The sequence below is a fragment of the Microcebus murinus genome, chromosome 2 (genome assembly GCF_040939455.1).
Source record: "Microcebus murinus isolate Inina chromosome 2, M.murinus_Inina_mat1.0, whole genome shotgun sequence".
In the NCBI taxonomy this organism is placed as follows: domain Eukaryota; kingdom Metazoa; phylum Chordata; class Mammalia; order Primates; family Cheirogaleidae; genus Microcebus; species Microcebus murinus.
In genome coordinates, this window is record NC_134105.1 from 112,123,910 (window position 1) to 112,148,039 (window position 24,130).

Sequence of the window (24,130 nt, forward strand, 5' to 3'; positions counted from 1 at the left end):
TTTGAAATCCAGTGGTGCAGAGAATAGACCAGTGCCTTGTATGAATTATTTATTTGTTTATTAAGATTTTCATGGCCCCTTTCCTCTCAAAGCTCAAGGCAGTGTATGGAATGCTTCACACTGATAGCATTTAGTGCTAAGGGCTGGGGCTGGGGGCCAGCAGAGGGGGAACCCCTGGGGAAGTGAGGAAAGAGGGAAGAAGAAGAGCAGAGAGAAGGGGCTGGCCATCCTGGCCATCCGGAGCCCAGAGCCACCTTCCAAAGGGGGACAGGCCATAAAGACCAGGGCTTTGTGGGAGGGATCCAGCCTTGCTAGCAGGGAAAGTCACTTCCCTCTCTGAGCCTCCTCCATAAAATGGGGGGTGACCCAGTCGACCTCCCAGGTATGATCTTTCAGGAAGGCTGAGGAGCTTTCCTTTTTAGGACAGCAGGCTCATCCTTCTCACCAAATCATTATGGCAATAAAAATGTTTTTTTTTTTAATGTTATGCATAAACCTTTCAATGACAAGTTATTTGGTACAGAGTGGTTTCCAGCTCTGGCTGCTCATTAAAGTCACCTGGGGAACTTTTAGAAAACACCACCAATGCCTGGATCCACCCTGGAGCAGTGAAATCAGAACCTCAGGGGGCTGGTTCTGAACATCTGTAGTGTCTCAGAGCACCCCAGCTTTTGTGTCATGCCACCAGGGTTGCAAAATACCTGGGGACCTGAGGAGAGCAGGTGAGGTTGAGGATGCCCAAAGACCGCCCAAAGAAAGGAAAGGAAGGGCTTATTATTGGGGGTGTGATTTTAAATGCTTCTCCTAATAAACGGTGGAGGAAGGGAATTGCAAACTATGCTTTGACGTTTTCAAGCTATAGGTTATTCTTGTCGTAAGTGCAGTGCATTTGGCTTGCGTAGCTCATTTTTCACAAACTTCAAGGCTGGGAAATCTCAGAATTTTTGTGGTGATTTCTTTGGCCACTTCCTCACTCCCTGCCTCTCACTGAAAGTGTCAACCACATAACAGGTGCTGTTCTACGGATATCACAGGTGGGATATTTAAGTGTCATATAGCAGAGAGGTTGGTGTTATCCTCCCCATTGTACAGAGAAGGAAACAAAGGCCCAGAGAGGATAAATGGTTTGTTCTGGGTCCCCAAACTTATAAATAGTGGAGAAGGGGATCCAACCTGTTTATCTCTCTCTAAGTCACCCTCCTCTTTCCACAGTCAAAATGACCAGGACTTGGGAGTTTGTCAGCTGCCTCTTCTTGGTGAGCAGGCCTTTGGCTTTCTTCTTGCAGATAAGAGAGAAAAACATGAGGGGAGAAATGAACTTCTGCAGTGATTACCTTAGAGATTGAGCAAGGCGGTGTAGTGTAAAGAAAACATGCAAGGGCCTCTAGCCTCAGGGCAAGCTTGCAATTAGAACTGGGCCAAAAGAAATAAAACTGAGAGGGTCCAAATGAGTAGTATGGGAAACATGCTTTTCGTTTAACTGCCATGCCTTTGGTGTCACTGATGTGACTACCTAAGTTCTCTGCCTTTTTCATTCTAACGTGGCAGGGCTCTCTGGTGTTGCCTTTGTGTTCGCCATGGACTCCCAGCCTCATCTCAGGTGCCCATGCTAGAATGTTCTCAAATGCGGTAACACTGGCTTCCCTACCTAGTTCAGACCTCTCACGTGGTCATGTTCTTAATCGCTTTATCTACTGCCTTCCCAAACAATGGACCGTGTGTGTGTCTCCTTCCCTTAACAAAATGTTCCACAATCGTATTTTCTAGCTCAAAACAAAACTAGTCTTTTAAATGTAAAACATGTCTAACACACTTTTATTAATGGATCACTTCCCTTCAGGGACTGTAGTGCTTAGGATGAGGTGCTAACTCCTCTGTTTCATGCCTCTCAGGGAAGGAAGGTGTTAACTATTTTTCAATGTAGACTACATTTTTGTTGGGCCTCTCTGGGCTTTAAACCCAGGGCCTGTTTGACAGAATTGTCATGCCCCCAGAAAAGGTGATGTCTTAACTCTATCAGTTTGTTGCCCCTGGTGTATAAAACAGGTGATTTTGGAGTCACTGCCACTTGGCGGCCTAGATTGTATCTACAGGTTCAAGCATGAGGAGCTCCCACTCTGCTGTACCTGGTCCCCACATCCATCACACCCTGTGGCAGACCCTGTCACAAACATCCAAGTTAGCTTTTTTCGCCCCACCCCTGCCAGGGGTGTGATTGGGCAACTTGCACTCACACAACTTGAAATGGCCATGCCGGATCTGTTCTAAGGTTGAGTTTTAACCTTGATCCAGCCTTCACGTACTTTCTCTTATGAATTCCCTTTAATGCTAGTTAATAAAAATATGATGGCTTGATTTTCTCTTCTCATTATACATCGCCAGCCTTGGGGGTTCTTTGAAGACCTTGCTTGAGAAGTCCGTGGTCAGAGAAAAAACAGTGATATTTGGCTTTAAAGTTTGGGCTTTGCTCGCCGAGGTCCCCTTTTGAGAAAGGTGGAGAAAGAGTTGAAGGTTTCTGGAAAGGTGCATAGAAGAAGCTCTCAACTCTGGCCATGTGGATCTGCAGACTAAATTAGGGAAAACTAGGGGCTACGGATGGGAGCCCTGAGCTTCACACTGTGGCCAAGCAGACAGAGTCAGCCCTTTTTGGAGACTGGGAAACCATCAGAGTCTTGGGCAGTTTGAGTAAATAAAGGGAGACTTCTCGTTTTGCTCCTGCAGATGTAGGATTGTTTCTATTGGAAGAGGAGGCAGCCCTGATTTAGCCTGATTAGCCAGTCCATTCCTTCTGCACTGTGTGGAGGAGAGAAGGCCATGTCATGGTGCCTGAAACTTTCCTTGTCAGTTAACCCTGCAGGACAGTCTGTCTTTGTCTCTTGACAACTTGTAACGGGGAGCCGGGCCCTTGCTTCTCTGGGTGTCCACAGTAAGGACATTGCACCGTGTGGATGTAGCTGTGTAGTCCAGTACCTGCTGCCTGAATTTTCACTGTCATCTTCTTCCCCTTCTACCCCAACCCCAAGGAAAAAAATAAACCAAAAAAAAAAAAAAAAAAAAAAAAACAAACCATGTGCAGGAGGTGGCATTTCTATTCTTTTTCCACTACCTCTGCTTTCTTTCTCCCTTCTTTTCCTCCCCCTGGCATTCTTTGGGTAACAAGGAGAGATGGAGTTATGGTGGTTGAAGGTGGGAAAATGATGTTGTTCAGAAAAAAAAAAAAGAAAAAAGCATCAGCCAAGAGGGCTTAAGCGGGGAGGGGCAAGAAGAGAACACCCCAGGCACAGCGCAGCCCTCTATGCACCCCCCACTCAGCCTCCTGGTACCTGCTGTCTCTGAACAGGAGGGTGATGAATTTGGTTTCTGCCACCATTAAACTGATGAATGAAATTTGTATGTTAAAACAATGATAATTTAATTGTATTTTCTTTCCTTCCTTTCCCATCCACACTTCTATCACACTTCCCTCCTCCCCCTTACTCACCCTTCAGCTTTGGGGAAGGCGGGGTGGAGGCTGTGGGGTGGGGGGGGGGAGGCTTTGCAAGCTGTCGGTTTGCATTGTGGGGACGGGGAAAGGTCTCTACCTGGCTCATTTTGTCCCCTTTGCTTAGGCTGTCACTGCTGACAGTCCTCATGTTTATTTCATCTCGCGTGGTGGCTGTCTCGTTTCCCTACCCTCCGATGTCATTAACGCACAGAGAGCGGGCCCTGCAGTGTTGAGCCTAATGAATTCCGCTGTGGCTGCTCTGCTCCCCACCTCGTTACCAAAGCTCAAGGTGTCAAATTAAACCCAGCCTAGAGAGAGAGAGGGAAAGTGCGGGAGAAGATGCAAGAGCAGGGGAAGAGGGAGGTGGCGGAGAACACATAAACAACCTTCCAAAAAGAAGAACAGCTGAAGGTGGGGGGAGAAGGGGACCGGGGAGTGGGAGAGAGGGGAACCCCACACAAATGGGTGACTTCCTTCCTGTGACCAAATCCATTTTAAGCAAGGTGGCCTCCGTGACTCTCAGCGGGAGCCTAATGACCTATTCCTCACAGGGGTGGGGTTTTGTACCTTGGCCTTGGCTACGGTTTGTTGCCTTTTTCTCATTGCCTGGTTGATTTATTTTCATGGTTTATGCAGATTGGGCACCTTGCAAAGCAGGCAGAGCAAGTGAGAGCAGGCAGAGCCTATGGAGTGTGTGTGTGTGTATGTGTTTGCGTGCGCACGCGTGTGTAAAAGTAGATGCCAAATGTGAGCTTCTGGTTTAGTGGTTCTGATCAGCTGCAGGAATCCATGTTTCAAAATGGTGAAAAGAGAAAATCATCACATAAATTTAAACAATCCCAGCGGGGGTGCTCTCTGGCAGATTTCCCCTTCTTTTACTCCACTCCAATTTGGGAAATAATGATTTCCTTCATCCCTTTTATATATAACCTTTATACCATTTACAAAACATTTTACTACATGTTATCAGCATTTTACCCTGGGAGCATTTTGTTTGAGATGACTGTTACCAGAATCTTCCAATTTTACAGATGGGGCAAATGAGGAGTAGAGATGTTAACTCACTTGCTCAAGATCATAGAGATAGAAGGGGGGAGAACAGCGGTTACATTTCAGATTCTCTGTTTGCAGAATTCTCGGTTTTTGCCTTATACCGCTAAACTTCCTAGATTTTATCAAGAGGAGGTAGGAGAAGGTTGGTGAAAAATAAGCTTATGAATTTTAAAAATTGAAGTAAATTTATATACACTAAAATGGATAGACCTAAAATACACAGTTTGGTGTGTTTTGACAAGTGAATATACCCGTGTAACTCATCATACTGCTTTTTGAGATTTATCCAACTTATTGCTAACATTGATCGTTTGCTCCTTTATTTTGCCCAGCAGGTATTCTGTTGCATGAATGTACCACAATTGGTTTACCCAATCTCATATGTCACTTTTTTTAAGAAAAAAAATTTTTTTTGCAATTATTTGGTGTGTAAGACAAATTTTTAAAATAGTTTTGGAGCACATGGATGGTTAGCAAGGCCTGCCTCTCCTAGATTCAAGGGAGAGCCATGCTGCCTGGCAAGAGGGTCAGGTGGGTGGAGGCACAGGGCAAACAAAGGCTTTGTGGCCATCTCTGTCAAACCCTGACCCACAAATTGATGCTTTCGAGACTTTTCTCTTTTCATAGGGCTCATTTTCTGGTTCACTGTCCTTTTCTATTGGTGACAATACGTATGATAATAGAATGGCATGCCTCTTCTTTTTTTGAGTTTTCTATAATGGTTATTTGATTTCAAAATTCTGTTCCTCCCTCCCAAGATTAAAGTGGAATTTTATTTTTGCGTGATTTCCACCATTTCCTTTCCCAATAGTAGAGTCAATTCAAAAGTATCACAGATAAAAACTGGAAATCTCTGGCAGATATTTTATAAACACAGTGCATTAGGGGCAGGGTGTCTAGCTATAATATCCCCATTTTGTGGGCGGGGACAATGTAGCAAACTTTGTCACTCACTAAGATATTTTGACACTTAGAATAGCAAGAAAGTTCCCTGACTTATAACCCAGGGCTTTTAAGTTGAATCAAGAGGGTAGTGTGTGTGTGTGTGTGTGTGTGTGTGTGTGTGTGTGCGTGTGCAGGTACATAGGCATGTATGTGTGTGTATGTGTGTGTGTGTGTGTGCGTGTGTGTGTGTGTGTGTGTGTGTGTGTGTAGGTACACAGGCATGTATGTGTGTGTGTGTGTTTGTGTGTATGCCTGCATTGTTTTCAGGGTCCCTGAGAGTTGCCATTTGTATTGACAGAAAAGACGTCCAGTCTTTGGTACTCTGCTTGGAGTTGACATCATGGAAAGATATCAATCCTCAGGTTTCGTTGATTTTGAAACTTATTACATTATGTTATTATCTTTTCACTGATGGTCATTTTCATTAAACCCTCTGCTGCAGCCATGCTGAGCACATTAGAGTAGGAGCAGGATCAGAAAGTTTTTGAAAGATGGGCCAAGTGAAGCCAGGGACACTGGAATCTAAATTCTTTCCTTCTTTTTAAATCTTGTCCTGGTGATGTTTGTACTTTGTGCAGAGTCCAAATGAGGAGAGAGTGATCTGAGAGTGTGGGTTTGGCCGCGGCACCTCAGTTGCCCAGCCCTACTTTCTTCTCCACCCCTATACATGTAAACTTAGAAATTCAGTTCTGTAGCATTTTACGACCTATTGGTAGTTAACCAAATCTTAGGCATTTATTCATTCAGTACTATTGATTGAACTGAATATAAGAAATAGATAAGTCAGTCCCTCCCCCCAGAAGCTCACAGTTGGAAGAAGGTGTGTGGTCTCTAGTATTGCAGAGAAAAGTACAGGTGTGATGGGAAATGGAAGAAGGGCCCCTAGTGTGGCCTGCTTGGTCCAGGGACAGCATCCCTGATGGGATAACCCAGGGGAGGAACTAGTTTTATGGAAATCAGCTAAAGAAGTTATTCATTCATTCAGCATTTCTCCTCCCCCAGTCTCTGACATAATTTTTGAGCACCTGTCTTCTTCTCGTATCATGCTGTGAGAGTGTGGTCTGGCTTTGAGAGTAGAAAAGTGTCCAGTGTTGAATGCAACGTTGAGGTACATAGCTGTTGTGACCACTCATTTTTATTTAAAAAATTTTTTTTTAATTTAAAATTTTTATAGATTTAGTGGGTTTTGGTTGCATGGGTGAATTGTATACTGGTGATGTCTGGGTTTTCAGTGTACTGTCACTCAAATAGTGTACACTGCACCAAATAGGTAGTTTTTTTCCCCTCACCTCCCTTCCCCATGTAGTGACAATGCTTAATCTACTAAGGGTGAGTTACTTCTAATGTTGTCCTATTGAGACAATCAAGACAATATGACTATTTCTGATAATGATCAGTGAATTCCTTTCTTGCGATGACCTGGTGTTTCTGTTTGCTGGTCTGGAACTCTAGTTGACCTCCTTGACTGTGATCATCTGTTTTTGTTTTGTGTGTTTGTTTGTGCTGGGCTTTAGATCTATAAAGCACTGCATGCAATTATGTGATCTAAGTCTGCCCTAAATCTTAGTGAATGAGATCTTGCAAGGCACGGATATGTTGATTTTACAGTGAAGCTACTACAATTGTTATAGTCTAATATGGTATAAAGGACTTGAAGATTTTGTGTGGCAAACGAGGCCGTGGCTGCCTTTGGGGTTAGTAGATATATTATTTTGCCCAGCAGGTATTCTGTTGCATGAATGTACCACAATTGGTTTACCCAATCTCATATGTCACTTTTTTTAAGAAAAAAAAATTTTTTTTGCAATTATTTGGTGTGTAAGACAAATTTTTAAAATAGTTTTGGAGCACATGGATGGTTAGCAAGGCCTAACCAGATATATGGAACAAGAAGGAATGTAGCTATTCACCATAACACTTTAACAGTTGGGGATCATATATGATTAGCCTTCAACTACAGCTGGAGAATTAACATGGTACATTCTTAAATTTTTAGAAATTATTTTTTTAAAGAGAGTCAAAATAAGACACTGTCATTTTCTGATTAATTGACCAGAAATTGGGCTGCTTAATATAATGAATAACTCCTAGGCTCTACTGAGATAACTACTCAATGGTAGGAAATGTTACATAAATATTAGACTAATACATATATAATTATGTAACTCTGGTCAGGTAGCTGGGGCAAATATGGATAATAGCAAAAGCACTTATGTCCTGATCAAATCTCAGTTATACTTGAATAGTTAATAGAATCAGGGATCTTTTCTGTGGAAAGTAATATGGAGATACCTCCAAGAGCTACAAGTAGAACTACCATTTGATCCAGCAATCCCAATATTGGGCATCTACGCAAAGGAAAAAAAGACATCTGCACTCGAATGTTTATAGCAGCACAATTCACAATTGCAAAGATGTGAAAACAACCCAAGTGCCCATCAATACATGAGTAGATTAATAAAATGTGGTACATGTATACCATGGAGTACTATTCAGCCACAAAAAACAATGGCAGTCTAATACCTCTTGTATTTTCCTGGATAGAGCTGGAACCCATTTTACTAAGTGAAGTATCCCAAGAATGAAAAAACAAGCACCATTTGTACTCACCATCAAATTGGTATTAACTGATCAATACTTATGTGCACATATAGTAGTAATATTCATCTGATGTCTGGCAGGTGGGAGGAGGGATGTGTATATTCATACCTAATGGGTATGGTGTACATCATCTGGGGAATGGACACGCTTGAAGTTCTGACTCAGGTGGAGCAAAGGCAATATATGTAACCTAAACATTTGTGCCCCCATAATATGCTGAAATAAATATAAAAACAGCAATTGAGAAAGCAAATATTTAGCACATCTCTTAGAAATTTTTGTCCTAGCCATATATGTCTATAGAATCTCTGTTCCAATAAATTTAATCCATATTTTGCAAAATCACAAAATTAAAATAATATAGAGTCTAGCTCATCTAGTTGGTTTAGATCAACATACTGGTAATGCTGAGCATTTTCGTTTCCCTAATATTAAATTATGAAGAATACTTCTTTACAGCATTTCTAAATTAATTAGGCTCCCCAATCCATATAGTACCACAACACATCTATTTCTTTCATCTTAGACAAATTATAAGGAGAAAACTGTCTGGAATTTGGCTAAAACATAGCAGCATGCTATTTGATGCCACTGGAGGATTTGTTGTGTCAATTGAAGATTGAGTGATGGACACAGAGGAAATGCAGGAAAAAAAAAAACCCTCAATACAAAATAGAAGTATAAGGGACAATAAAATGCCTCAGTATACAAGAAATTCTTATAATAGGACTAATTGTGTATGAGGTTTGTGATCAGTTCTGCTAGTATCCTAATGCCATATAAATGGCATATTATTGTATTATTATATGCTTTATATATATGATATATATTATACTATCGTACTATACCGAACATAGATGGTAAGATTTTTTTCATCAATGGGTGATCCAAAATGTGAGTTTGTAAGTGGGTTAACTGTGGATTATATGTATGTTACCAGGCCTGTTTAAAAAAATTTTTTTTTCCTATGGGGGGTGTTTGACTAAAGCAATAATACAAAGATAATGGATTCCAGTACAAATAAGGGTAGATTTTGCTGTTTGATAAAACAAAACCATGGAGTGTATTAATACTGTTTTCCACAGGGTAGAAAAACTAACAGGAATGTAGAGATGATAAAAGAGTAGTTGGCTCCAAGAGACAAAGTTGGGAAATATGTGGTGATGGAGAGACTTCAGAGTAGGGCAATTATTTCAGTGACGGGGGTATTTCCAAGTGCTCTACTTAAACATTTTTAGGACTTAGGAGATGCATCATATGTTGGTATCTATTCAGAAGGTGGGGACATCCGCTGTCTGTCATGTAATTGGGAGACGTTTATCTCGACAGTAGGCAATAATAATATGGTAAACCAAACCTCATATTATCATGATGCATTAAAACTGGATTAATCGAAGCAATAAAATCAAAGTAACAGTAAATGCTTATACAACGTGTTAAGTAATATTTACTTCAGTATTAGAAATGAAACAATAATTTTACCTTCTAGCAGATAATATTTCACGATATCTGTTCCAACAGGGCAGAAATAAGACTCGAAAATTCATACAAGGTGCTAATAACAACTCGGTTGGTTCTAAAATATGGAGCCCTTCTTGTTTAACACGAGTTGATCTAAGTGTGCCTGTTTTTGAGAGTCTGCTCAAGTAGAAGGGAACCCCACTTCTACTTTGAGAGGGTGGTTGAGGAAGGCATCGCTCTTTTTCCTACCTGAGTTAGATTTGCTGTCTTGCTGTCTTTCATTCACTCCACTGCTCTGTGTGGCTTTCTGGACCGCTGAGGTGTAAGCCTGTGTAGCCTGCATGCTGTGCGGGAAAGAAAGGTGATGGGCAGATAGTCCCAGAGTTGAAGTAACTCCTGGTGTCCCTGCTGCTCCGTGGCTTGCCATCCCTTCATTAGGGTGATTTGGGGGATGGCCTTCTGCTAAGGCACCTCTGGTCGTGGCTGCAGGCATTTGTGTCCCACTGGGAGGCAGATTCTAGGGGAGAGAGGGGGAGCAAGAGTGATGGGTGGCAGGTGGGTGGTGGATGGGGAGACCTGAAATTCAAAAGTTGGACCTTTTCTCTCTTAAGCCACAATGGCATTCAGAAGTTGTGGTTATTTTGCAAATAATGGATAAGAAAGAAAAAAGGAAGAACAAAGAGGAGGAGAACTGGAAGAAAGAAAGCCAAATCAATCCTACTACCTGCTGTAATCCTACAGCCATGACTTAGCTCAACTGTAAAGTGACACAAACACCAGTAAAGCAAATGCCATCGTTTCCAAAGGTTCCCATCAGCCTGGTGTAGAGATCAACCCATGGAAAACTGCCTTTTATCTGAGGCGGTCATAAGGGTTTCTTGGCAGTTTCAATTCTTGCCTTTTGAAGAATGACCAAAATAGGTACAGATAATTATTAGAGATAAAATCCTAGAGATCTATTAATATAGATAATTGCCCCCATGGCAGTTCCTCAACATCTAAAGGAACTACAGCTTTTTCTCTGGATAGCAGCTTGATGTTTCTGAGTGTGTTTGCCTGACCGTATGTAAGTATACACACAGCGTGGAAATAACATTGGTTTTTAGAGTCAAACTCAAGTTTGGCATTCCAGTTCTGCCACATATCCACCTACAAGGTCAAGCTTTATGACCTTGGATGGGCTATTTAGCCTCTCCAAACCTCAGATTTATTCATCTGTAAAATGGGAGTTTTAATGGCTATTTATAATATTAATGATAATAGCCAATATTTATTGAATGCATACATGGCCAGACGCTGTTAAAATCACTTTTATATATATTATCTATTTTATTATTCCTTACAACCTTCTGCAATAGAGGGTCTCATTATCCCCATTTTATAGCTGAGGAAACAAAAAAACAGGGAAGTTGAGTAACTTGCCTCGGTGGGCACAGTTATTAAATGGCAGAACTGGGGTTCGATTTCAGACTTCATGATTTCCAAAGCCCTTGCCTGTCCCATCGCCTCGCCAAGACTATGAGGAGAACCAATGGCAATCACACATGCCAACCACGGAGCACAGGGCCTGGTGGGTAGGAGGCACTCGGAAAGGGCCGATTCTTTCACCGCCCCTTTCTCTACTATGAACAATGTGCCATGGACACAGAGAGGGAATATGTCCTTCCCCAAATGTTGGGAATTAGGTTTGTTGTTTCAAGCTTAGAAATCATGTCCTGGGCATATGCCCAGATTTCAAGGTACGCATCGATTCACAATTTTGTAGCCGGAAAAGGGTGAAATACCATTAGGAATTCTTCATCCTAACCTCATGAGTAGGGGGCAAGTCAGGGGCATCCACAGATCTTTTCTTTGTAAGTGTTAAGCATGCAACATGCATTTTTCTGCCACCTCCTCATTGGGAGTGTAACTCTCCTCCCTTTATATTAATGTCTGAGTTCTCTTAGGAGAAGATCTGCAGGATATATTTCCCTTGTATCCTCAAAGCACGTTACATATAGTACCAAACATGTGCTGTATATTAAAAAAGTAGTTGCCGAACTAAAATGGGGTTCTTTGAGTGAGTAAAGGGAAGTTGGGATTTGTACTGGGAGGCAGGAGGTAAGTCTGGAAGGGCATCCTCTTGCCACGTGGAGGGGACTCCTGCCTTGCCTTGGCCTGCAGGTCCGCCAGCTGCAGAGCCTGCCTCCCTTGTGTGTACATCCTCCTTTCTCCCCTCTCCCCTGCAGCCTGGGCATGAGCACTTAGCACTTGGCCAGTTGGAAATACATATATCTCCAGCCTTGAGTTCTGAGGGAGACAAGCAGAAAGAGGATTTTACAGATGCTTCAGAGGAAGCAGAGAATGGTGGCAATGGTGGGGATGAGTAGTCCCCAAGACCAGTCTGTCTTCTAACAGACTTCCTCTGGCAGTGCCTTGGCTGTGTTCTCAGCTGCCTGTGCTTGTTTTTCTGAGCTTGATTGTCCAGGTATCCTGTTGACTCTGTAAGGCACTGCCTATCTGTCCAGTAAATTCCTTGCCTGGGTAGGTGAGCCAGAGTCCATTTCTATAGTTTGCAACCGAAAGCCTTGACTGGCAGAAGACGTTAGGGGAAGATCAAATGCTGTCTCAGAAACTGCTTCCCAAAGGAAAAGGAGGAGGGGGCTGGGGGTAATTTTCTTCAGGGTAGATGATGATAAGGATAAGGTTTTCTGAGTGAACAAAACGGTTCTGGTAGAGAATAAGGTTTAAGCAAACTGGGGAAGGATTGCACCTGGCTTTGGAATATAAGGGAATGTTGTCTAAACCTGAAATACAGGTTTGGGCTTTGGGGACCTTGCCTGCATGGGACATGCTGGGGCCTGGAGCTCTGGGGAACTTACCTTGGACTTGAAAAGCAGCTGCAGGGAGCCTGAGGAGTCTCAGCTGCAGCTGACATGGCAGCATGGAGACCCAGGAAACACCTGCATGGTAAGACTGGCGAAAGATCAAGGACACTTTAGGGATCTCTTGTGATAAAGTGTAGGATCTCTGCCCTTCCATATATTTCCTTTATATTAACTTGCTGCTCTTTGTCACCCTATCAGCCAGCCAGATAAAACCAAAGTCTGTTGCAGCAACATCATCAGAGGAAGAAGGAAGTGGTTTTGTCTAGAGGTCACACTTAGTGGTTGTATTGATGCCTGCTGCTATTGCTTTCTTTTCTTGGTTAAAAGAAACAGTGCTGCTTTCATGTACATTATCCTTGACTACAGTTCTTCAGTGCATTTGCTAGTCATTGGGCTTAGAAAACCAAACATAGGATGATTTTTTTTTTTTTTTAGTGTAGTATTTCATCTCCATTCTAACAATAATACAGAACGTGATCTGTGCCTACAAATAAGTAACACGTTAGCTATTGATACTACTAATTGTAAGATTCATATATTCCTCCCCACAAATTCCATTGAGCAGTAGGTTGCTTATCTTACCTGGGGAGCCAAGCACCTTTTTAAATATCTGCGCTATTCTGATGGAAGAGGACAACCAGATAATTGTGACATCAAACACAGCTGATCAAGGCCAGGCGCAGTGGCTCACGCCTGTAATCCCAGCACTCTGGGAGCCCGAGGCGGGTGGATTGCTCGAGGTCAGGAGTTCAAAACCAGCCTGAGCAAGAGCGAGACCCCATCTCTACTAAAAATAGAAATAAATTAATTGGCCAACTAATATATATAGAAAAAATTAGCCGGTCATGGTGGCGCATGCCTGTAGTCCCAGCTACTCGGGAGGCTGAGGCAGGAGGATTGCTTGAGCCCAGGAGTTTGAGGTTGCTGTGAGCTAGGCTGATGCCATAGCACTCACTCTAGGCTGGGCAACAAAACGAGACTCTGTCTCAAAAAAAAAACCAACCAAACAAAAAAAAAACAGCTGATCACATTTCGAGGCAAACGTGGATTGTTGTTGTGTCTGTTCACTTTATTTAAGTCAACACAGGTTGGAAGCAGCTGTTTTTCTCTGTACCCAACAACTCTTCCTCATTGGACTGTGAATTCTTTCGAAATTATAGCCCTGCAGCCACATTTCCTTGCCCTTTACTTCTTCAGTATCTGTAGTCATGAGAAAGAAAAGGAGTGCCAATGGTTCGAGCATCTCTTAATGAATCCAGCAGAGCCCTCTCTCCCAGGGGTGTGTCTGAAGGACCTCCCATCTAGCATGAGGGATAACACTATCATGGTTCATGTCAAAGAACTCCGCATCCTCAGAGAGAGCGCTGGGACCCTGTGTCCTCAGTGTGGCCCAGGGTCACCAGCAATTTCCCTGGAAGCCAGTTTCTCATATTGACCTTTGCAATTTTATTTTTGGTACTAATTAATGTATATACAGGTATTATCACTTGATTGGAAATTCAGAAAAAGTAGTGCCAGCTTTTCTTTTCATTTTATATTTTCAAGCAGGAATAGAGAGGTTGGTTATAGAGTAAAAAAGAAAAAAAAAGAAAAACTGAAGACCTAAAAATACACATCCATGGAGAGCATCAATTGTCTGAACGTTTTCTCCTTGAATGCTCTCCAAATCTATCAAGTCAGTTCCTCCCAGACTTGAAGAGCCTTCTTTTAAATACCTCCTTAGTTTGTTTTTGGAAATTTCAATCCAATCAGACTTTAGGATTTCTAGGAGACAGGGTTTAGGCAGAGTTTATAGGACTTTTACAGAATGCCTTGAAGCCATGGGAAGCCCTGGTGCATCTTTGCACTGTCTCCAGTAATCGGCCAGCTGTACGTTCCCAGAGTTGTGATGATCTAGTGTCATTCCTGATGGCTCAGGGTCAGAGGAGACATCTTCAGCTTATTCCAGACAAGCCTGAAGCCTCCCTGGACCCGTGGGATCCCCTGTAGGACTCACGACTGTGGACGGTGAGCATTCCTTGGACCGGGACCTCTTGCCCAGCCCGGTGGCAGTGGGATGCCTTTGTTCCACCCCCAGGCTGTACTGGTCTTTTCCACAGTTGCCTGGAGCTTGGTTGCTTAGTTCTTGTGATCACTCTTTCTTGTTCATTGTCTCCTTGTGCTGTGAAGGTTTATCATTCTGTGTTATTATAAGCATGTGAACATGTATGTGCATTTATTTTCTTTTGGTAGTTGGTGGTTAATGTGCAGAACTTTGATCAGAAATAGTTTTTCTTGTTCCTAAACTAGAAATATCTTCCTCCCTTACTCTTTTATTATTGTGAGTGTTAGTTACAAAGAACGACATCTCTAAAACACAAATGTTTTTAAATTGACTATGATATTGTAGAAATACGTTGGTGCTAATATCAGTACAAGTAGTGAAAATATGTCCTGTGCAGCTTTGTAACTTTCAGATAGTTTCCCATAAGCCACAGCCTTTAGCATGTGTCAGCCAGGAGGATGACAAGCAAAATGTCAGCCTGCCTTCCTTCCTTCCTTCCTTCCTTCCTTCCTTCCTTCCTTCCTTCCTTCCTTCCTTCCTTCCTTCCTTCCTTCCTTCCTTCCTTCCTTCCTTCCTTCTTTCCTTCCTTCCATCCTTCCATCCATCTTTTATCTGGAGGTTTGGTGAGACTACAGGGTATCTTAGTGGGGCACTTCTTCCTATGGATAAAACATGATTTTTCTGGTATAATGATATATTACTGTTCATGTAATGTGCAACCTATTCAGCATTATGTGCTCTGGGCTCTGGCCTGCAGCCTGCCTGGTCTAGGCCCTGAGTGCAAAGATACTTATCATCGACACCCTGTGTGTTCTTTCAAAGTAAAGCTATATCAAAGATACTTACATTTAATGAGATGATTGCACCTGTCTGTCATCACAATTAAAACATTTATGAGATCATCAAACACTTTTTGAGTGCTCCTCAATGTATTGCTCTTGGTATGATATCCTATCCATCATAGTCCTTTGCAAATAATTATATTAGCAAAGTATGGTGAAGTGTGTTGGCGCCTTAAGTGAAATATCAATTGCCAGGTAAGTGTGGGGTGAACCCTAGGCCAACTTTCCTAGTGCAGCTATGACTCATCCTATGGTTGTTCAAGTTAATTGCTCTTCCCAGAAGCCAAGCACTGAAGAAAGTTAGAGAGGATGGTCCCTCTGTGTGGGAATCCAAGCACCTGCCGAACAGTACCTGATTATTTTGTCAAGGGGTTTCAGACAGTCTCCCCATCTGTGACAGGTAAATCCCCAAAGAGTAAAAAGGCTGCATTGTCTCTCAGAGTCTGAGCAGCCAAGCAGCCTTTTGCATGGGGTGAATGTGTTACTTGATGTTAATCCACATAACCAAGGGAGGTGGCTGTATGTCAAAGAGAAGGACACAGATGTCTCCACTGAAACAGATTACCTGAGGTCATGGAGTTTGGAAAGTCTACTCTTCCCTCATCTTCACATAAGGAAGTCTTTGCTTCTCATTACCATCTGACATTAACCAGCTGGGGACCTTGTCTAAGTGTCTTGACCTTTCGAGGTTCTGCATCTTGCTCTGTAAGATGAGGACGTTTTTTAGTTGGTGGCTGTCTTTCTAGTCAGGTGTCCATGCTGCCTTGGATAATAGGTAGTGACAGTTCCAACGCTGGCCACCATATCAACCTGCACGTGTATTAAGGCTTTTGGCTTGAGTTGAACCCCCGCCATGAGTGGCAGGTCCTGGCATCACTCTCCATGGTTCTGGAGCTTCATGATGGCACAGACTTAGAGTCTGTGTTGTAGGGTCTTAGGAAAAAGACCTTTTGTAAGAGGGGGAAGGGGAGGACTGTGAGCCTTCCTCAGTGCAGTTTGAACCCTTTAATGTGAATAGTTTAGCTGTAAGATTCTTGTCTAAATGATCTCTCAAACATTGGCAGTATAGCTGGATTGGTCAGGAATTTTGGTTGCACTAAAAATGATCCACTCTGGCTACTTTAAGTAGAACAAAAACTTAGTAAAAGACTTTGGGTTAAAAAAAAAAACAGGTTAAAAAGTACAAGGGACACTGGTTAGCTCACAGAATGTCTGGAGGGCCTGACACGCAGCTGCACTGAATTCACCTGCTGCTCTTCAGAGTCCAAGTCTTGGGAGGCCTTCTCAGATTGGGGGAACCCATTTTATCTACCTCTACCTAGTGGCAAGGGAGTCTGGGGTTTTAGGTTTGCTGCCTTGACTTTGGGAAGGAGGGATTCATAATGTGGGGAATGATCAAGATGTCTCAAAGATGTTAGACGGCCATAACATTCTAGGTTATGGGACTCTCAGTTTGGGCAGCTCTGGGAGGGAACAGCACGTGAGATGAGATGGAGTTGAGGAGATATGGAATGTGACTCTTGGGTACCGTTCACTATTCCCATGAATCCCTCACCTCCCAGAGGATGTCCCCATTTGCCATACTCTTGGGGTGTCTGTCTAACTTAGTGCTCTCTCCTGAGGATTTCTCAACTGCGGTATAGCATCTCAGCTTTTCTTCCCCAAAGCCTCAAAAGCTGTATGGAAAGAAAGGAGGCTCTGTTCATTGCTACATTCAGTGGACACATTATAAATGCTTCCAGGAGGCTTAAGGCCATCATTATCATTATTCTTATTGATGCTTTTGGATATACATGTGCCTAAGGTTTCAAAAATTCAGTGGTGTATTTAGCTAATGCTTATGTTGTTGTAATGCACTAGTGTGTTCGTTTCTCAGATTAGTCTGAGAAAGAAAAATGAAATAATGATACCTGCTTTAAGAAGCCTGATAACAGATTCTGGCTGATGGAGCAGATATTCTGTAGCTTGATAAACTCGTAGAATTGTGGGGCTTTTGTTATTGCTATTCTAGTAATGGCAGTGTCCCTCTATTCTTTTCCAAGAATATCAGTAAATAATGCATTTAGGCCCAGGAGAGGGGATGGAGCAAATGTGGAGATTGAGGGAAGGGAAGAGAAGGGGATTCCTGAAAGTAACTGAATTTTAACATTGGGAGAGATTTCAGAGACTAAGCCATTTGCAAAAAGAAAAAGTAGGAACAGTGAATCATAATTTAATAATTGCTGCCTTCTATTGAGTCCTGATTATGTGCTGAAGTTCTTATTAGGTTATCTCACCTCATCCTTATGGAACTCTTCACAGAAGGCATTGATTTCCTTTTGCTCCCATGAATAGACTGAGGTTAAGAGATTTTATGGAACCACTCTTTGTCACACAGTTTGTCCTGGGTGGAGCTGAGATTTGAACCTGGATTTTCACTTAAGCACCAATCTACACCTGAAAGTAGAGCCTGACAATCATGTGTGTCATGGGATGGTTCTGCTCCCTCTGGTTAATGAATTTGAAGGCTTCATTGCTCTCCTCACCCAGACTGACACTGCTTCTCAAAGCTTTTTCAGGCCAGCTGCTCCCTCTTCATGAACCTTGGACTTGTGACCTTCCCTTTTTCTTACTGATCTCATCTCAGTCTTCCACTGTGTGTGTGTTTAGTTCCTGTCTTTGCATGACTGTGAGCTAAGTAAAAAGCAATGCAAGGACCTCTTTAGCTAAGGTCCCCCCCGCCTTGTAGAAGTTTATAATCTGAAAAAGAAAATATTGGCGGAGCAGTAAATCCAACCCTAGTGGAACTGCAGAGAAGCAGAGGACATGTGGTCACTGGATAGTTGATTCAGCCTCAAGACATCATAGGGACAAGGCCCCTGTCATAATGTGATAAGTAGTTTCGTAGTCAAGCACAGTAGACCATTGGCAATCAAAGATTCAATAGTCTTGGTTTCAACTGTTAAAAAATGGCCATGAACATCTCTGGCATGTAATCAGCTATAATTTTGCTGAGCACACATCTCAAATACTGTGCAATGGTGACAGAGCCCAGCTAGCTACCAGCGGCCCCATCTCGTTGAGTGAGATTCTCAGATGTGGGGATTCCCGGAAGTCTTCAGGACAACAAGGTCCATTGTAAATGCAGTTTGCGCTCCCTGTATTGTTGTCTCCTACCCTGTCCTAGTCTCAGGTGGTCTCAGGTGGTGCGGACAGTGAAGTGCATGAGGCCAGCAGGCTGTCCTTCTGGCCCTACACGAAGGGCCACCCCTTCCCCCAGCCCCCAGAGTGGGTGGAGCGCCGGTTGCAGATCCCTCCCTGATTGATAGGGCTTGTCTGTGGAAAGAGAGTGATTGATGTCCGTCTCCACATGCTTTTCCTAGGTGAACTCCTCCTTTATGTTTTGGTCAGGAACTATGTCATCACCACCCTCCCATCATCTGTTGTTGACGATCAACCAACCCTTTGCCACCTGGTCCTGAACTTGTCTTTTCGGGAGTCTGTGAGATAGAGCACAAAGTCCCCCACCCAAGAGACTTTTTTTTTCTTTTTCCCCCAAAGGAAGACCTTTGTTGTTAACCTGAGCAATTGGTAAAGGGCTGGGTATGTTGCGTTCCACGTTTGCCCACCGAACCTTGATTTGGGGAGGTGGTTTGACTTCGAGGCTTCTGTAGCGAAAGGTGGACAAGTGTGTCCAAATCCTCTGTCCTCTGACCCTCTGGCATCTTCCTTCACCCAGGCCGCCCCCTCCATGAGCTGAGATCGCCCGAGTGAGAAACGCTTGGTCTCCCAGCCAAAGCCCAGCTGGGCTGGGTCCGGAGGTGATCTTTAGATAGGTGTAGATAACAGGGAGCCTCCGAGCCCTGCCAGAATCACTTGGCTGCAACCCCAAGCTAATATTTGAAGCCCTTGTGCTCGAGAGTGTCAAAGAATAACGCACTCTCCCCCTTTTCGCCTTACCTTCCCTGGGCACAGCCAACACTTGACATCTTTTTATCAGATGAGCTTGGCACTGCCAGGGCCGGCTCCTCGCGCCAATGTGGCAGCAGCCACAGCCCCTCAGCTTGTTAGACTGAAAGAATGTGCCGTTTTAATTAATGATATGTAAATATCCTTGAATGGGCCGCATTTGCATATTAAGAGAGATTTGCGGAATCTGCGGAGTAATATATTTTAATTAAGGATTAATTAAAAATAATGGGAATTTCATTTCGCCTGGCAGAATCCGTTTAGATTTTAGCACACGTCTGCTTGGGAGTCTGGTAGGAAGGCTCTGTGTTACGATTCCCGCAGATGAGAGAGGCACTCCCGTGTTTATCATCTTGGAGCCCCACTCTGGGGAGGAAAGGGGATATAAAGGGGGTAACATTTTCCTTTTGCCTTCCCCATCACCCACCCCTCTTCTTCTCTCTCCTCTTTGTGATTTTAGGGCTGTTTTGGTATTCTTTATGGTAAAGTAAGTAAATGGCTCTGAGACACGGAACACTAGTTGTGTTGGCAATTATGTTAATGGGATGCTATTAGGCTATGATTCTATATGAGCAATTGGGGAGAAGAAATGCCTTACTGAGAGAGAATGATACAACAGACGTCTGTCTTATTGATATAGCTCCAGTGGTGCTTTCTGCATAATTACACTCGGCCACTTCCTTTACGTGGGGGAGAAGCCGCTGTGTTAGGGAGTCGGGAGCAGGGGATTGGGGTAAAGGGTGCCCCCTAATAAATGCACAGAGGACGTGGGAAGGGGACAGACTCTCCTAGCAGGTATGGGCGTTGCAGGTGAGCAAAACTTGTCTTACCGAAATCCCATTCGCTTCCTTTTCCTTCTACTTCCTGGAAGTAGTCTCAGACATGGGTTGAGTTCTAGCTCCCAGTAATCCTCTCCAGAGGTTGAATTTTCTGGATTGTACGACACTCTCTGCCTCTCTGCCTCTCTGCCCTTCTGTCTCTGGGCCCACCCTGTTTCCCTTTCCTGGGTTCAGGCAACAAATCTCTGTTCTCCTAGGGAATTCACTGCTCTATCCTCAAGCCCCAAACAGATGTTCTCAGCCTCCCAGTACTTCCTGCTACCCAGTTGGGTTTTGCTGTGTATGTGCCCGTTAGAGAGCATTTCATGGATCCTCATGATGTCTCCTTGCCTTGCTGTAATGCTGTCTTTTTCTGCCGTTAGCTCTGCTAATATTTGTTTTATATTCTTAGGTGCTCTGATGTTGGGTGCATGTATGTTTCTGATTGTTATATCTTCCTGATGAGTTGCCATGGACCCTCCTGGTGTTGGCTTCTACAAGCCCTTTCCTCTTCTCCCAGCTCCAAAGCTGCCAGCAGTGTGGAGACTGGACTAGGAGCTTGCAACATTTCCCCCGCACATGTGGCTGCAACAGGAGTGTGAGAGCACACAGCGGTGGGCAGAGTCAGAAGCGGGACTCTGCCCTCAAGTGACCGCACCTGAGCCCAGGAGGCAGCCAAGGCATGCGTTTTTTTTTTTTTTCCCCTTGTAAGGTCCAGGGCCTCTTACAGCTCATGGCCCGAGGCTTGCATCTTTAAAGCAAATCTCCGGATTGTTTTGATGACTGCCCAGCCAAAGAAGAAGAAGTGCTGGGAGGAACCTGGAGGCCAGGGATTTGGCGATTAATGCTTCCACACACAATCCCTTTCCAAGAGAATCCCCCGGTGGGAAATTTCAGCACTTCCCCTGGAAGCTTTAGCTCCGTTTTCCCTTTACTCTCATTAAAAAATATGTATGTCAGCTACCCCCCTCTCCTCCACCCGGTGTGACTTCTGCAATTTATGAATTTAGGGGAACTCCACCTATAGGCACCGCTGCTGTGGCCTTTCCTCGCAGGCATTCTGACATCTCAATAGCAGCTGACTGAAGGCACGCGGGGCAGCTTTGGAAGGAAGACGGGGGAGCGGGCAGGGGAGCGTTCGATGCCGAGTACATGGAGACAGAGAGGCCAAGGGAGAGAAAGGGACTTTTAGAGCCACAGAGCAACTCTGGAGCAGAAAAACAGAGCACTGGGAACAGCAGGGGGAGGAAATAGAGAGTGACAGGGCAAGGCGTCATGTAAACCGAGGCCCCGATGCCATTAAGATTGAGGGGACAGTGAACAAAGCGTGGGGGGAGGATGAGAAGGAGCGTTCTCCTTCTGCCTGTGTCCGCGCGCCTCTGTGCAGTTTGCAGAAGCAGCCGTGCTGTATCTAATGCAAATGGAGAAAATGCAGTTTCTGGTAAGTGTTCCCTAATAAATAACATCCAGTCTTCTTCCCTATCAGCCAGTGACATCCCGCATTTCTCTTCACCATGCACCAGCCCAAGACATTTAATGATGTGCTGCTCCTTATGGGATGTGAGGTCCATGCTAATATCGCCACTCTTGCAAAATGGTGGGAGCAGACTTCAACCCGACTCAATTATTCCGCACCGACAGAAATCACAATATATATGTGTGCCTGTATATTTTTTTCAAGTACAAAGGTAGCCTTCCTTTTCAAGTCAGAGAAGTTACTCTTGATTTTTTGTTGTTGTTGTTTGTTTGTTTGTTTTTCTTTTCATTATGTAGAAATTCATCCAGGGCTAGTTCTCGGTGGCTGGAGGATTTCATTAGCGAAATGAAGTAAAAATAATCAATTTCAGATGTTCCCAGTGTTTTGTGGTAATAGTCTCTCCCACAATTCTGATTAGCCATGTGAGATGGAATTTTTCTTTTAGATTACCGCACGCTGGCATTAAACACGGGCAGACTTGGCGTGTGCGTGCGTGCGGGCCTGCCTGAGCCGGGCGAGAGGCTTCTATTCCTTCTCGGCCTTTCCCTGCTCTGCTTTACCGCCGGCCTCATCTTTAATCCACCCTGTCGCAACCCTCTCCCTCTGCCAGGACGATTTCTGAAAGGCTGTTCTCTGTCCTTTGCTCTCTCCCCATACGTCTGGACCATTTCTGGGAACATGTGCGAAAGGCTGATTTTTTTTTTTTTTTGTAAGCGGCTGGGGAGGGTGAGAGAAGCTAGTTAAATCTGCATTCAAATCAATAGAAAGCCAGTGTGCCTTTGGAATGAAGATTTTGCACGAGTGTGGGTGTCTGAGTCAGTGGTGTATATTATCCTGGTATCTCTGCCAGCCCAACTGGGAGCTCATCAGAAAGGGCCTGCTCGCCCATATGCCTCACCTCCCCTTTCTTCCCTACACCCTCTTGTACTTTCAAAGAATGCATAAATTACATCGAGGGAGTCCACAGTGGATTCTTCATTATTAATTTGTTTCTTTTTATTTATTTTTCATGCATTTTTCTTACTCTGATTGTTTTTCTTTCTTTCTTTCTTTTTTTTAAATCTTGTTCTCTTTGACACACACCACATACATACACAGCCCAACCCTCCTCCCTCCCATCCCTCTGTATGAACAGCCATGGGTCGCAGTTTCTCTGCAGTATGTGTGTGTCTCCACATAGATACTCACGGCTGTAAACACACCAGACAGGGCCACCACATGTGTGCATTGTTTGTACTTTTTCCCTTTGATAAGCTGTCGTCAGTGGGTACTGCCCGGGGATTTGATCCCAGTAATCTCTCGACCCCGTGGAAGACATTTAACAGCCCTCCAGACCCTCTGCTCTGCCTCTGTCTCTGAACCTTTCACTCTCCTTTAATGAGAATTTCTCCTAATTATTTCAGTGGCTGCAGCAGAGGGACCGCAGTGTACTTAGATCTCGATACTGAGACGTGACTGTTATGCTGATAAAGGCAAGAGATCAATAATTTAGGGCCCAGCTTTAATGGCAAAGCTGAGAGCTTAAGTGTCTGCATTCAGGTTGAGTCTTAGAGGTTCTTGGAGTATTAATAATTTCCATAGGATTTTTCTCCCCTTTCTTCTTAAGCTGCAGCTGATTGGCATTCTTGTACTTGCTCAGTTGTATTTATAAAAAGATATTTGCTTCATCCTATTTGAACATACGTCTGTACATCACATAAGTGTGCGGTGGCGTGCCTTTGCATTTTGTGTGTGCCTCTGATTATTCACAAATGTGTATGCACACATAGGCACATGGATTTCTGTTTTTGTTCTTATCTGGGGAGTGTCCTTAGTCACATTGTCTTTGGTTTTTGGCCTACCTATAATTTGTCCTTTCAAAATCCATCTGGTAAATATGCAGCCACTTCAAAGGCAGGGGTAAAATGTCATCCTTTTCTTCCTTCCTTTCTTGTTTTCTTTCTTCTTTTATCCTCTAAGTTGCCCCCTCTACGTTAAAGGCACAGTTGTGCTTGACTGAAAGGGGCAACACCGAAACACTGAGCTCACTCAGATGTGGGTGTGCTGTGCATGCAATACAATTCTGAGTTTTTATATGGGGTCCTCCTTTGAGGCATTCCAGAATGCGTATTTGGGGCCAAGCAAATTTATACAATACATACATACTACCAGACATATAAATGCCATGAAAAGAATCATAGTATCTGATACTATCTTTTATATTAAGGCTGACAAAAAAAAAAAAAAAAAGAAAGAAAGCATAGCCCGGTTAAGGGATTTCCTTAGAGGATTAGTCCCTGGAATGTTGGTCACCTACGGTAATGTAAGATAGAAAGAAGTAACCAGTGCTCGCTCCAAAGGGTCAGAGTGGGGGTGGGCATGCCCAGAACCTAGATGCCTCCCAAAGGGGAGCTCAACTTGTACGCTGAGTCCAAGCCTTCAGGGCCACAACCTAACTTCTCTCTACTTTTGCAACCTCTGTGGCATTTTATTTTTCTTCTGGAAAGTTACTGACATTTTTAAGTTGCCATGAGACACTTAACTCCTATGAATATGCTTATATTTCGACACTGTAAATTTAGTAAAGAAAATATTTCTTTTAACCCTAGAC

General features: G+C 43.7%; 1 protein-coding gene across 3 annotated transcripts in view; it reads left to right on the top strand.

Annotated features, from left to right (window-relative positions):
* Positions 1 to 24,130, top strand: part of PBX1 (PBX homeobox 1) — a 277,176-nt gene that overhangs the window by 83,303 nt on the left and 169,743 nt on the right. The window lies entirely within an intron of this gene.